The following is a 16,627-nucleotide window of genomic DNA, read 5'->3' on the forward strand; positions in this document are numbered from 1 at the left end:
TGCCTTACCTATTGCATAGTGTTATATCAATGATTGAATAGAATGTATCCCCTGGTTATTTGTTAGATAAAAATACCATATAAATGCAACTACTATCTATTGTGTTCTCTGAAATAATGGATTTGAATTTAATATACATATATATGTATATATACACATATATATATCATTTTATATATGATGTGTATATATATCCATATATCCATATATATATCATTTTAAATATAGTCAAGCTATATTTGAAAACTACAAAAATCAATTTCAAAATATTTCATGGAAGGGGCACCTGGGTGGTTCAGTTGGTTTAGTGCCCAACTCTTTATTTTGGCTCAGGTCATGATCTGAGGGCCATGAGATCCAGTCCCACATCTGGCTCCATGCAGTGAGGAGACGCTTGAGATTCTCTCTCTCTCCTCTGCTACTCCTCCTGCTTGAGCACTTGCACACAAATGTGTGGAAGTCCAGGATCTCTCAAAATAAATAAATAAATCTTTAAAAAAAAAGGTTCATGGAAGAAGGGGAGAAATAGAGAAATAATGACAGTCTTAAAATTTAATGATTTGAAAGCAATTAATTCTATCTCAAATCTTGAGATTCAGCTTAGCAGTGGAAGCAAATGTGTAGCTTCTGATGAAAATATTTTAGCACCAGAAAAACTGAAAATTGCTAAGCCAACAATTCAAATAAAAATTTTAAAAGAAATCAAAATGAAGAAATAATAAAGATAAAGCCATCAGTTAATGAAATAGAACACAAAAGAACAAGAAGGTAGAGTAATAGGGAAAATTAACCTCACAGAGTAAGGTTGTATAACACAGATGAGCTTTAAGTTTGGGAACTGGGAAGTGAAGGATGTCTTTTTTAAAAATATGATTTAAACGAAGTGAAGTGAGAGAAACGATAAGAGGTCAGAAGTAGAAATAAAGTATAATGAATTTACTCAGTTAACAAGTATTTATTGGATACCTAATAGTGCCAGGCACTACTCTAGCACTTGTTTACAACATTTTGTTTTAAAGATAAGCATGTTAGAACTTTTCTTGTTGGAAAGATTGCTAAGCAAAATTAAAAAGTAAATAATTAATACATTAAATGTAACTCAGTGAAGCACGACAAAGTTCTCGGGGGAATGGGGATTATAATTTTAAACAGAGCAGTGAGAAAGGCCTTATTTTTCTTATCACCCTCATTCTGGAAAATGCAAAATAACTCTAGGTTCATTCTTCCATCAAAATCCAGACATAAATATTCAATCGCCTACTTGGCATTTCCACTTGGACTTTTAGTTGATATCTCAAATTTAAAAAATCCAAATCTGGGGATCCCTGGGTGGCGCAGCGGTTTGGCACCTGCCTTTGGCCCAGGGCGCGATCCTGGAGACCTGGGATCAAATCCCATGTCGGGCTCCCGGTGCATGGAGCCTGCTTCTCCTTCTGCTTGCGTCTCTGCCTCTCTCTCTCTCCTCTCTGTGCATTCTCATGAATAAATAAATAAAATCTTTAAAAATAATAAAATAAAATAAAATATCCAAATCTATGTAGAATTAATGTCAAAATCTGAACCATTTTGCCACTAAAACTGGTTGATCTGCAGCCTTCTTTATCAGTCATTGGCAACCCCAGACTTTCAGTTAAAACAATAAGTAGTAAGTAGATAAGTAAATAAACAAAATCCTCCAGAAATCATTGTTTTCCTCTTTTTCTAACAAAGGACATCCAGTTTGAAAAAAAAAAAAAATTTCTCTCAAAAGCAAAGTCAGAAATATCAAAAGTACCTATATGAGTATTTAAAAGGATTAACATATATATATATATATATATATATATATATATGAGTATGTGCACATGTATATGAGTACATGGACATAAATACTTATATCATTATTTACTAGATTAACAGAAATTTATCTGTATGTATACATTGCATAATATGTCACTATATTACTTGTAATTATCTTTTATATATTCACACATAAAATAGGTCTGCATGTATGTATAATGTTTATAAGTAAATATAGAAAATATTTGAGCAACCTAAATTATGGCATTGTTAGAACTTATTTGAATAGACATCTTTAGGGCACTGTAACAACCTCTGAAAATCCACAGTCTTTCTAAGCACATATATATTGCTTATAAAAAATTGCAATAATGCATATTTAGACTCCAGAAATGTGAAAAAATAAATTTGTTAAGAAAAAATTTCAATAAATCACATCTCAACATGTTTCAAAGAATTTATATGAAAAATAACATTAAAGAACATGTATTTCAAAATTGAACATGAATATTTATCAGTGAGTAAAGTCAAAAATCTTAAAGCCCCGTAGGACAGTCACTGCACCATAACAAGTTAAATTTGTGCAATGAAGCTGAAATACAGGAAATATATGATTTTAAACTTTTACATTTTTATTTTTTTAAAATTTATTTATGATAGTCACAGAGAGAGAGAGAAAGAGGCAGAGACACAGGCAGAGGGAGAAGCAGGCTCCATGCATTGAGAGCCCGACGTGGGACTTGATCCGGGGTCTCCAGGATTGCGCCCTGGGCCAAAGGCAGGTGCCAAACCGCTGCGCCACCCAGGGATCCCTAAACTTTTACATTTTTAAAATAATCAGTAAACTTTACATTAGCCATTCTCCAAATCTTAAAAATTAACAGGAGAACAGCAGAATAAATCTATAGATACAGTCTTATAAAAATATTAAGGACAGGACATATTTTAGCAACTATAAAATACAGATTCAACAGAAAACAAAACCAAAGTTGATTCTTTGAAAAACTATTATATTTGAAAAAAACAATAATGACAGTGTACAGGCAAGTCACACACATAAAAATAAATGTAAATATTCTCAGTAAAATATTGAAGTATATTCAGGAATGATTATGGAGATAATTCCTTATTGGATATTATTTCAAGTATACAAATCTATTTCATGGTTAGGGATGTTTAATGTTCAAAATTAGAAAATTAGGGGTGCCTTGGTGGTTCATTTGGTGAAGTGTCCCACTCTTGGTTTTAGCTCAGGTCAGGATCTCAGGGTCCTGACCATGCTGAGGTGGAGCCTGACTTAAGATTCTCTCTCTTTCTCTCTCTCCCTCTGTTTCAGCCCCGCCCCCCACTGCTCAGGCACACATGCTCTCTCTCAAAAAAAAAAAAAAAAAAAAAAGAAATCAGAAAATTAATGTTATTCAATTTATTACCATATTAAAAGAGAAAATCTTAATTGCCAAAAAGTCTCTTGACCAAATTTGTCATATAGATAACTTTTTATAAAACTTTTAGCAAACCATAATAAAACAGTACACATTAACTTCATAAAGGGCATCTAACCATAAACCTCCAGCAAATATCTTCCTTTTCTTTACTTTTCTTTTTTTTTAATTGATCAGTTATTTAATTAGATTTTTGTAAGAAATTTAGAACACCAATTTGCGAGAGAAAACACAGAGTGCAGATAGCCCTGAAGCTTAGGAACAGCTTTTGGCAAAACTTTTTGAGTCCACAGCCATCTGATCAATCTTGTGCTGCTCTGTAATCTCGTATTTCTCTTTCTCTGAGTCAAAAGATCTCACCCTCCTGTGTCTGGTTTACACAGCTATTTCTTCTTGAAGTAAGCATCAGTGAGTTGCTTTGGGATTTTCACAATGCGGATATCAATTTTGGTGGAGGTGGCAATGACAAATTTCTGGTGTGTTCTACACAGAGGAACTTAATTGAAGGCCAAAGGTCCAGTCAGTCACAAGTAGGAAGCCACTGCTCAGTTGCTTCAGGAAAACCACCCTCTTGCCTCTGTGGTGCCCAGTCAAGATGACCAAAATGGTCCCAAGAGTGATGCTAGCTCACTGTTTTCGCAAATGCTGCCTAAAAGGTTTTTGTTTTTGCTATTGTTGTTTTGTTTTGTTTTGTTTCCACAGCTCAAACAGCTTTCAAGGAGCATCCTCAGTAGGATAATATAGAGGCATTTTATGAAGTTTAACCACTAGGGTATCACCAGCTGGTTTTGTGACAGCAGCAAGAATCTTCTCTTTTTTCTTCTCAAAACTGTGTTTGGGAAGCTACTGAATTCTTCCTCTTGTATATGGCCTTTCTGGAATACATAGCTGATTAGCAATAATCTGCCAATTCCTCTGACTAGAACAGTTTCAGCTGCAGTGGGGCTTCCCTTTCTTTGGCATTTTAACCTTGAGGTTACTCTTCTTAATCTTGGCACTGGGATCAGCCTTCTTGGCTTCAGGTTTCTTTTCCTTAGCATCTGATTTTTCAGCTTTTTCACCCATCATCCTGCAAGATAGGAAAGAGCAAACATCATCCATTTCTAACATTAGACATCTTCCTATAGGGGATCCCTGGGTGGCACAGCAGTTTAGTGCCTGCCTTTGGCCCAGGGCGGGATCCTGGAGACCTGGGATCGAATCCCACGTCGGGCTCCCGGTGCATGGAGCCTGCTTCTCCCTCTGCCTATGTCTCTGCCTCTCTCTCTCTCTCTCTCTCTCTCTCTGTCACTCTCTGTGTGACTATCATAAATAAATTAAAAAAAATAAATATTAAAAAAAAACATCTTTCTATAGGATGAGGAATGTGACAAGGATATCCCAAATAAGTAATTCTATTTAATGAAGTGAAAGTTCTAGCCAACCCAAGAAACAAGAAATATAAATAAACTATTTTAAGAATTAAAACTGGATATCTGCTTCAAGCCATGTTGGAGTAACAGGAAGAAATTTCCCACCTACTCTAGAAGCTAGAAAACAAACAAAATATTTGAAACAATAGTTTTAAAACATTAAACAAGACAATGTAGAATAGTGGTCCTTGAGAAAAGGAAAATAAATAAATGGAGCTGTAGGGTTGTTCAAGATCACTCTCTGAAAAGAATTTGTAGTTCATAGCACAGAGATAAAGAACCTTAAAAAGTTAAAATGTAATGTTTGCTTTTCAAAAGTATGAACAAGAAAATGTCAGTCATCACAGTTGCTATTCTATATTGAAATGTAGATCATAGTGTATAGTATTTTGTAGAATATGTAAGATTTGGAAAGAAGGAAACAAAATGCAAAACAAAACAAAATAATGTATTTGCGAGGCTTCTTTAAAAATTAGTTATTGAAAGGTATAGAAAAAAAGATGCAATATTAATGGATGTAAAGACCCAATATTGTAAAGAATCAATGGCTTTTCAATCCATTTTCAAAAAATCAGTTCCAATAAAAACTTCAAGATGATGCTTATATTTATAAGGATGATTCATAACAGGGAAAAGATCTTAGGAGAATCAAAATATTATTTTTAGAGAAAAGGAGGAAAGGAAAATCATTATTTAATACTTGTAATAATTGAAATACTGTGATATTTGCAAGTAAATAGAAAAAGAAATGCAGATAGAATAGCATTACAGTTTCTAAATCAGACCCATGCACATATGGAATACGACATGTAATAAATTGAGCACTTCAAATCAGTAGGGGAGTGTAAGAATTATTTTACAAACTTTTCTTGGACAACTAGCCATCTAGTTGGAAGAAAAGAAAAAACACCACCACAAAAATGACTATTGCATCTTGCTATTCACATACACACACACGTGCGCTCATTTACATATCTAGTTATTTAAATGTACATATTCTGGATAGATTAAAGATTAAATGTAAAAAGCAAACACAAATTTAGAAGAAAATATTTTTATGCTAGTGGGATAAGAAAAAAATTTCAAAATCATAGAAATTCAGAAAACTTTAGAAATGGATACATTTGACAGCAATTAAAAATATATAAGCTTAAATATATATATATATATGCTTTTATATAACTATGAAAACCATAATCAAACTGTAAAAATAATAATATGTATGTATGATCATGTATATGCATATATATGTCATAGTGTATTAGCATTTGAATTGTAGATAGAAAAACCTAACAGAAAAAATAAATAATTGAAAACATATGAACAGATCATTTACAGAGAAGGAAACCTGATCGGCAATTAACAGAACATTTGCTAAACCACATTACTATTGAGGAAATGCAAGTTAAAACACTGCCATTTCATTCCAAGTCTACCAGATTGCCAGTAATCAAAAGTTTTATGAATATCAAGTGTGTAGGCAATTCTGAGTGAGATCTAAAATTGGAAAGCAACTTGGCAATATCAAGGATAGTTGATGATGCACATGTCACATGATCCAGCCATGCCACTTCTAAATATATGTTTTAGTAAAAAACTTGAATATGCATCTAATGAGACATGCAAAGGAATGTTCACTGAACCACTATTTACAGTGGTGTGGTACTTTAAATGTTATCACTAGGCAAGTAGATAAAGAAAGTATAGTATGTAGTATATTTTAATTCAGCAATTAAGATGAATGAATATAGTCTGCATGCATTAATATACATGAATTTATATAAAATACGTGAATTTATATAAAAATGTTGAATGAAAAACATATTGCAGAAGAAGATGTGCAATATGAGCGGACTGGTGAATATTTCAAGGTATATGGTTTGTGGATATGTACACAGCTAAAATACTAAAACCTGTGTGGAAATGTCGCACATAACTTTGGGGAAGTAATTATCTCTGGAGAGGAAAGGACAGAAAGAGAATCAAGGAGAGCTGCTAATTAAGTAAAGGGGCTTCAAGCTCTATTGTTAAATTCTGTTTCTTTAAAGCAAGAGATCCGAGGCAATCCTGGCAAACTTGTTAAGTTTAAATGTATTTTTGGTACATTTAAAATATGGCAAAATTTTAAGAAATTAGTTAGATAAATATCACGGAAGCTTTCCCATGAAACACTCCAGCAGTTAATGCTTTAGTCTCTGCAAAACCATTACAACATAACGTCCTCATTCACTATTATAAACAAGAGGATAAGGGAAGACCTAGCTTGTTTTTCATTCATCTTTGTACTGTATCTAACTTAATTTCTGGCACTTAATTTGGCTGATCAAATGATTAAAAGAACTTGCATACTTTAATACACTTTAATAAAGAATTCTAACATTTGAGTGAGTTAGAACTATAATAATTTATTGATAATTTCTTCCACAAACACACACATACACATATCAAGCAATAAATACACACAAAACCTATGTGTGTGAATTTAGATATATAGGATACATATGTGATATATATGTATATCACACATACACAAGAATTTATGATTAAATGTCTAAATAATCCAAAGAAGAAAGAAAAATAAATAAACAAACAACTCAAAGAAAGTAGAGAATCCTCATTTCTATTCTAGGAAAAGATATTGAAAAAGTAAGTACACCATCAATTAAAATATTTCCTTAATTCTGTTTGTTTTGTAAATTGGGGAAAAATTGTTATATATAACTTTTCCCAGCCTTATGAATTTAAAGGAAACTAGAACATGTTTTGTTGTTGTTTTTAAGATTTTACTTATTTATTCATGAGAGACGCACAGAGTGAGAGAGAGAGGCAGAAACACAGGCAGAGGGAGAAGCAGGCTCCGTGCAGGGAACCTGACATGGGACTCGACCCTGGGTCTCGAGGATCAGTTTTGGGTTGAAGGCAGGCGCCAAATCGCTGAGCCACCCAAGGATCCGCCATAGAACATATTTTGATTGTATCATATGGCATATACTTGTATCCATTCAATCCAGCTGAAGATTGTTTTGGCCAAGGATATTTCAAATAGTTTATTTTTAGGGAAATATATCTTGCTGGAAATAAAGGTATTTTGGAAAAATGACTTAACTAGTAAGAAATTCAGCAATCCTTATTTTGTATTTTTTAAGTGGGTTGAGACCTCGTAATTGTTCTTTGGCTTCTCCTAAGGTAAGTACTTCAAATCTTGCAGAAAAATTCAAATCAACTAAAGAAGTTTAATGTCAATGAAAATATGCAGAGGATAAATACCACTGGTGGAAACAATCATCATTTCCCCAGTAAAGTCGTAAGTATCCCTGCCAATAACTCTAAGTAAAAATTATTTTTATGTTTGATATATATATATACACACACATACATGTACATATGGATGAAAATACTATTTAAACAATTAAACAGTAGATTGTGCTACAATTGATTATTAATTTCCCTGCTTATATACCTCATAATTTCAATGCTTAATTTTGTATATTTCATGCTTTTATTAAACTAATTATCCCTCCAATACTTTGAAAGTTCCATGAAAGCAGTACAATTCACGATACAATGGATTGAGTAGGTACCAGTGCAGTTCAGCACAATCCCCACATAAGAATTCATAAAACTTTATAAAGTTTTCATCTTCGGAAGATTTGGCTTCGTATTTGGTAAAGGTAAAATAATATTCCAGTAGTACCCCCAAAGTAATAAGGCTTTAGAATTAGTATCTAATTTAAGAGTGTAAATAATGAATTAAGAAAAATTGTAGTACATTAACAAAATGAAAAAAATCTTAATTTAAGTGATGTTTCTTTTATATTTTCTATAATATCAACAAATAATATTGTTTCTTATGTATATATTCACATATATGCAAATGTTTGAAAGCATATATATATATATATATATACTTTTTTTATTGAAAGCATATTTGAAAACAACTCGCATGTTACTATTATCAATGCCTCTAACACAGGACACAACAAATAGATCATTTGTTGACTAAGTGGTTAAAAATCATTAAATTCATTAGTTAATGGGAAATCTCTAGTCCTGGGGTATCTGTCTCCTTAAATAAAACTACCTGGATAAGTTATTATTCTCCCATTTACATAGTAACTCTCAATTTAGGTAATGTATTATTGTCCAATTTGGAAAATTATTTTTAAGTTATTTAATTTGCATTGATGGGCCTCATTTCCATGAGGTGAACATCATTATATAATCATTATTTACTCCATTGATTCTTGTAGGCTTATTCTACTATGTTCATTCTTAAATTGATTGGTTCTTGTGTATTTCTCCTTTGTAAAATCCGATGAATTAGGAGTCTGGGTTATTTCGACATAATATAGTTATCAGTTCCCAAATACAATCAATTTAAAAGAGTATTAAGTTGCCTGTGAAATAGTATATTTTATTTTATTTTATTATTTTTTAAGATTTTGTTTATTTATTCATATTCATAATATTTATTCATTATTTCATTTTATTTATTTATTTTTTTAAGATTTTATTTATTTATTCAGAGAGAGAGGAAGAGACACAGGTAGAGGGAGAAGCAGGCTCCATGCAGGGAGCCCGCCATGGGATTCCATCACGGGTCTCCAGCATCAGGCCCTGGTTGAAGGTGGCGCTAAACTACTGAGCCACCCGGGCTGCACTACATTTTAAATTCCACAATACACTGGAAAATATTCAGAATCTTTATCTACATGCACCACTGTTTCTTTGAAGGAAAGGGAATATGTTTCCACAAATATCACCACCCTAACCAGTTTTATTTTGAAAAGCTTTGGTAGTTTTAGGGACATTTTCTCAAAGAAAAATTGGAATTTAATTGAGAACTTGTGATAATAAATAGCATTTTACATCTTTCAAAGTACTCTCATTTAACTGTCTTATATAATACTCAAAATAGCCTTCAGGGATAGATGAGTAGGAAATTCTGAAAGCACAGAAAGAAAGGGGAATGTTTCGAATGGCTCTTCCTCAGGCTTCTTTAGAAGTTGGAGCTAACTTTAAGTAAGTGCATTGGCAGGTTCCCTGCCTTCCAAATGGCCTTCTAGAAACCATGAAGGATTTGTAATGGAGATGGCTGAAGTGTTGCTATTACTCTCCAGGATTCCATCCCTTACTGTGATGATTGCTGAATAATTTTTGCTCCTCAGTGGGTCCACAGTAGTATGTGTTGGTCCATATCCAAGTCCTTAGGCTTAGGATACTAGAGAGAGACATGAATTTATTTATACTTGGCATTTCACCATCTGCTCTCATGCTTCTTGGCTTGGTCTGCCCATAATGACAAACTTTTCAGTAAGAAATTGCAGGGTTTGCCAATGATTCCCTTGATCTGTTTCTTAGCCTCAGAACAATTTCTAGGGACTAGATCCTGAACATAGTTTATGCTATTTATAGGGCAAAAGAACAGTATTGCATTCATTTCCCCCATCACCTGTAACATTCTTGTTAAATGTTTCTTTTTTTTTCATGTTAAATATTTCTTAAGTGAAGTTTTTGCTTAATGGCTATGGTAAAGAGCAACAGTTTCATGGCAATCATTCTGAAGTTTTTGTGCTGGAAAGGATCCAGATGAAACCTAAATAATCAATCTATTGCCCAAATGTTTTCAAAATCGTCTGGCACTATGTCCAGAATATGTGAATGAATCAAAATTTTAACCATTTGTTGATCTACTTTTTAAAATACATTTATTCATTTATTCCACAAATATATACTGAGTGTCTCTATATACTAGGCACTGTGCTAGGAGTGAAAGAAAAATCATTCTACATCAGTATATTGAATACAATCTACTAGTTATATTATAAATATAGTAAGATCCAGATAATTCACAAAGAGTGCAATGCTTGTCGGTATCTTGAACTTTTTTTACAGCTCTAAAATTCTTTTCCTTTTTGAAGTAACATTAAAAATAAATAGCCTTTGATAAAATTTAAATTATTTTTTCCATTTAAATGGAACAAAAGCTTATATCTTGGACTCAGAAATCATTCATTCTTTGCTCAATTATCATATGCAAGCAAGATTTCACCTTTAATTAAAGTTGCATTGATATGCCTTTGTTCTATATAAATTTAATCTGAAGGTTTCAGTTCTTCTTATTGACATTATGTGATAAACAAGAATGGATTTGGAAAATATCAGGCACAACTGGGAAAGGTGGCATAGAACAGATTGCACTTTAGTAGTGGAATTTACCTTTTATAGCATCTACTTCAACCTTCCACCTCCTCTTCTTTTCACAGATGAGAAAATCTAGGTTCAGAAAAGTGAAGCAGTGGCAGAATGTGGTATATAACCCAAGTCTCCGAAAATTAAATTCAATGTTTAGTTAGATTGAGTTGCCTCCTGGCATTTATCTTATCATATTTTTGGCTGCCCTGAACCCATCCCCTCACTCTATTCTCAACCTCCTCTCAACTTCCTTTTCACTTCATTTGGAGGTGATCCCTTATTGTATAATCTTCTCAGTACAGTGGGTCTGGACACTCTTTTCCACTGCCTTCCATAAGGAAAGCTCAGGCCATCTTATCATTAACTATCCATGGATACATTCAGAGAACAGGAATATGATCATCAAAACTTTGTAAATCAACACACATTACTGCAATGTAGCTTAAGTTACTAAAATAAAGATAGAGGCAAGTTTTGTTTGTCAGATTTAATGCAACGTAGTCCATTGTCTCAGATTCTACACAGCACAGCCGTCACTGGGTCAGATGGTTCCTTTGAAAGAACCCATGCATGTGAAAGACCATAAGAGGTACTGACAAACACCAGAACTCATCTTGGTTCCTATTCATATTCCAAGTATGGACAACTAGACTCCTGTGAAAACTCTACATCTTATTCCATAATTTCCTCCTCCTCCTCTCTCTCTCTCTACTCCGATAGTGCCTAAGTCAAATACATTTAAAAATCACTTTTTTTTTTGTTAAAAATTTACTTATTTATTTCAAAGAGAGAGAGAGAGAAAGACTGGGAGAAGAGAGTGGGTGCATGAAAAGGAGGAGGGCCAGAGGGAGAGGAAGACAAGCAGTCTCCCTGCTGAGCAGGGAGCCTGATGCAGGACTTGGTTTCAGGACTCTGAGATTTTAACCTGAGCCAAAATCAATAGTCAGACATTTACCCTATTGTGCCATGCAGGCATCCTAAAATATCCCTTATTTAATGGTAAAATAAACAAAAACAAACAAAAGAGAGAGGGCCTTCAGCAGGAAGTCTCTGAACATTAGAAAAACAGAAATCCTAAAATTCCAGATAGTTAACTATTTCCTTGCATTGAAATCACCCATTTTTTTCTGATTTTAAATAAAACATTGTTTAAAAAGCTAAGAATTCCTGTGGGTTATAATAAATAATCAAGCAGCATAAACACTGTATTATAATAAAGACAAAACTAATTGATTATTCATGTTCAATTTTTTTTTTATTTTATTTATTTATTCACGAAAGACATAGAGAGAGAAGCAGAGACACAGGCAGAGGGAGAAGCAGGCTCCATGCAGGGAGCCTGACATGGGACTGGATCCTGGGACTCCAGGATCCCGCCCTAGGCAGAAGGCGGTGTTAAACCACTGAGTCACGGGGGCTGCCCCAATTTTTTTTTCTTTAAATTTATTCACAATACCATGTATCAATATTTGGTAACTTTCTAGTGCATGTTGCCATTGACCTAGGCATTCAGAAGTGAATGAGGTCAGAAGTTCCTAATAAAATCCAAGTTTCTTTCTGATAATAATAAGATCATAAGAAAAATGAAATTAATGCTCAGCTGAGATTTATAGTAAGATTCAATGTGATCCTTCTCAAAAATCATGATTCTTTAGAATGCCTGGGACCATGTTGATGTGGAAATGTCGGGGTTCAGAGTCAAGACAGAATTGTTGAGAAGTCTTTGGTGCAAACAGAGTGATTTTATTGAAGTATGGGGACAGGATCCATGGACAGAAAGAGCTACACTAGGGTTGTGATGGGTGACTGATTCTATAGTTTTGAGTTGTGAGGGGGTTAGGGACAGCAGAAGCCTCCCAGGTATTTCAGAAACAAAGTTTCCAGGACCCAGAGGGGGCTAGCTATTATTAGGAAAAGATCATTTATTACTGTGTAGTAGAATTTCAGACATGAGACCCTTCAGATGTATATCATTGGGCCAGCTTGGAGGATAATTGCTAAGATATAATTTGGAGGGTAGACATAGAGGAAGTTTCCAAAGGAATTTCTCAATGTTTAAAGTAGACTCACAGGATCCTTTGAGGTCAGGATAATGTTAAGCTAAGCTTGCCTTTTACCCTTAGCAAAGTGTCAACATCAAGGCAGCTTAGCTCCCAGAGGAAGGTCACTCCACCTACTTTAAGGACTTGTTGATGGGCTATAAGTAGTAAGGAAATTTATATTTTTTCTTGCAATTCTTTGAAGGACTTGTCAATGGGCTATAGGTAGAAAGGAAATTTTTTTTTTCTTTTGCCTTTGTTTTCCACATTGATAAATGTCAAATCTAACTGGATGTCTAGCATTACAGGCTACCCATCCAAAAAAAAAAATAAAAATAAAAAAGCCTGACTAGATCTAAAGATATACAAATTGTATGATATTCATAGTAGATAAAACTTCACATTATGCCTCACTCTATGAAGTCCTTATTGATATATACAACTTGATTTTAAAATATAAGATTTAAGGGGCCCACATATAGTATGGTATGTGTCAATGAGGATTTAGAATAATAGGAGAAAAATGGGTAAAGGAGAAGTAATTATCTATTTACTGTTCTATCTTATTAGCATACATGGAGAGTCTTCATAGTGTCCAGGTACCATCTCTTCACATTAATATCCAGGAACAACTATCTTTTTACCTTCTTCATTAATAAATGTACCATTTTTGGCTAAATTCATATCTCTGCTATGAGAAAAAGGTAATGATTCTCTTATTATGATATGACTTTTTGGAACCAATTTATATTATAACAATATGGATCTCCATACCTCAGCTGTTCCCATATGTTTCATGCTAGATACATAATTTCTTATTACTGCTTCATCTCTTGTGCTGCCAGAAATAATGGATACCAAAGACTCTCAAAAAGAGTAACTTTGCTCCATTGATGGCAATAACAGACACAAGTCTTACTCAGATTATGCAGGAAAATGTAAATGAAAATTCTTTTTCTTATTTTGATAAATTTTTCATTTGGTAATTTTGTAGTGTAAACATAGAACAATACATCTTCTACTCATCTCCTTCCCTTGAAATTTTTAGGCTGTAATCACATCATTCCTAGAATGTCATCTCCAGTGATGCCTTCTCTATACCACCACTAGCAGAGAGCTGGCAAAGGGCTTACAGGTGGAAAGTCTGTCACATTTCTACAAGACTGGCTGACATGCTTAAGATCTATGTAGTATAGCATGATGTTACCACATAGCAATATAGAAAATCTATGGGAAAGTTCATTGACATTGTGAAGTGAATGTCTTATAAACCATAGGAAGATGCACAGACGCATAGGAAGACTGCCTGACACATGGTATGAAACTTGTAGAGGAGCTGGGGAGATAACCCTTGGTGGCAGTGGCTGACACACAAGGTAAAGGATTTCTGTCATCAGCCCCATTGCTCTGGGGTGTTATAGATTTGAGGAACATTTCAGTCAAACCACTGACGGTAAAGCCCAAGTGTTTCTGGTTATTGTTGGTAGTGAAACATGGGTAATCAGAGCCCTGACTCACTCTGAGTCCAATGAGAATGAAAAGTCCTATGACATGCTATAGACACTAGACCTGAAGTTCCTCCATGTAATCAGGTCAACAAAAGGAGTGTGGGGTGGTCAAGAGATGGCAGTTGTAGAAGATCAGTGTGCCCCAATGAGAAGAAATGAGATGTGCCCAGATACCAATCTGGGTTTAAAAAACACAAATCAGATGGCATGGCTCACCACAGGATTCCCAGACACTGGATAGAAACTTAGGTAAATTTGAGGTAGACATTTCTATCTACCAGAATCCACAAATGACCAGGTCTGGTCACAGGGTATTTTGGGCACTCTTTGGTAATGGTGTTGAGGACCTGATAATCCAGACAGAAAATTTGTAAGTAGATACCCTAAATGGAGGTATCGGGGCAGCCCACAAACTTACCTGGCCTAAGGTATTGCTCTGTAAAATATGTTATAGATACCTACCTTGGTATTTAAGAATACCAAATACATATTTTTATACATTCTTTTCTTCCTTCTTCCTTCCTGCTCTCCCTCTCTCTTTTTATTTCTGTTTAGACACCATGTAGCAATCAACTAATCTAATTCCCATTGATAGGTAAGGAGAGTGAGAGATGATGTTACCAAAATGAAACTTTATGCAAATAGTAGATGTAGCAGTTCTGAGAAAATAGAAGCTGTAGGAAAAGTCAAATTCAGTCTACAATCCCAAACTGGGCAAATAAAATGACCAAAAGGCACTTTACCCAGGTATGGTAGAAGGACACAGATGTTAATTTCTTTTTTTTTTTAATATTTTATTTATTTATTCATAAGAGAGAGAGAGAGAAAGAAAGGCAGAGACATAGGCAGAGAGAGAAGCAGGCTCCATACAGGGAGCTCGACGTAGGACTTGATCCTGGGTCTCCAGGATCACAGCCCGGGCTGAAGACGGTGCTAAACCACTGAGCCACCCAGGCTACCCCAGATGTTAATTTCTACCTGAATGAGGTAATTGGATTTGGAAGGATGCAGAAAATGAAATATTTCCTAAAGTCTTCATAAAAAGGTATTTCACAGATAATTGCATACTTTATTTAACATTATCACAAAAGTAAAAACTATGAATTGACAACCCAACAGGGAGTAAGAAAAGAAAACAAAATAAGGCTGCCATTCAGAAATCAAAGTTGAACTGAATCTTCAAGCATTTGAAATGCATTATAGATTTCAGGTTGTTTCAGGGATTAAGTGTATTTCCTTTTTCAGAAAAAGATATGAAGATGATTAGATGACAGTCTGTGACAGTCTGTGAAGCTAAATAAGGAAGTGTTTCTTAGAGTCTATCTCCAGGAAGAATATATATATACATATCTTCCCAAAAAGTGTGAAATGATTCCTTTACCATCAAACCTTGATCCTCTAACTTTTATAAAAGAAAAAGAAAAAACATTCTATCAATATTTTTGGCATTTACTTACATGTTGGAAATTTTCCACAAGTAGATAAGCAAGATTTCAGTCACTATGTTTTTCCAAGTAATTCTCACTACACAGCACTATAATAAATAAATAAATAAATAAATAAATAAATAAATAAATAAATAAATATTTTTTTTAAAGGCGCCTCACTTAATGTCATTTAAGTGGGCTTTAATCAAACATAGCTTTTTTAAATTGTATGATATCTCCAAATTTACAGTCCTGAGTCAGAAATCATCATGCAAACATTTAATTTCTGTGTGTGCACATTTTGTATCTAGGTATTTAAGTAAAGAATGAATTGTGGTCATAATTAGAATGTTTTCAATTAATAGTGCCCACACAATTTTCTATATGCATATGAAAAATGATTAGTAAATATTCATGTGTAAGTTCCATTAACAGAAGAACTTAGAAAGCAGTTTTATATCATTGTTGTTAAATGCTTCAAATAGAAAATCAATGAAGTTGGGGATCCCTGGGTGGCTCAGTGGTTTAGCACCACCTGCAGCCCAAGGTGTGATCCTGGAGTCTCAGGATCAAGTCCTACATCAGGCTCCCTGCATGGAGCCTGCTTCTCCCTCTGCCTGTGTCTCTGCCTCTCTCTCTCTCTCTCTCTCTCTCTCTGTCTCTCATGAATAAATAAATAAAATCTTAAAAAAAAAGAAGGAAAATCAGTGAAGTTAATTCAATAAAGATTTGATTTCTTAACCAGTTTATTGAAACAAAGCTTTCAACAAAGTTCAGTCTTTCAATGCTGAAATATTTGACATTAGATGACTGTTCTAAATTCAA

At 34.0% G+C, this 16,627-nt stretch overlaps 1 pseudogene across 1 annotated transcript in view; it reads right to left on the reverse strand.

The window, feature by feature from the left end:
- Positions 1–2,509: 2,509 nt before the first annotated feature.
- LOC144281620 (large ribosomal subunit protein eL6 pseudogene) overlaps positions 2,510–16,627 on the reverse strand; it is a 421,773-nt pseudogene continuing 407,655 nt past the window's right edge. The window contains exon 5 of the transcript XR_013350051.1: positions 2,510–4,290. The product of XR_013350051.1 is annotated as a large ribosomal subunit protein eL6 pseudogene (transcript). The remainder of the gene's footprint in view (positions 4,291–16,627) is intronic.

The sequence above is a fragment of the Canis aureus genome, chromosome 13 (assembly GCF_053574225.1).
Source record: "Canis aureus isolate CA01 chromosome 13, VMU_Caureus_v.1.0, whole genome shotgun sequence".
In the NCBI taxonomy this organism is placed as follows: Eukaryota; Metazoa; Chordata; class Mammalia; order Carnivora; family Canidae; genus Canis; species Canis aureus.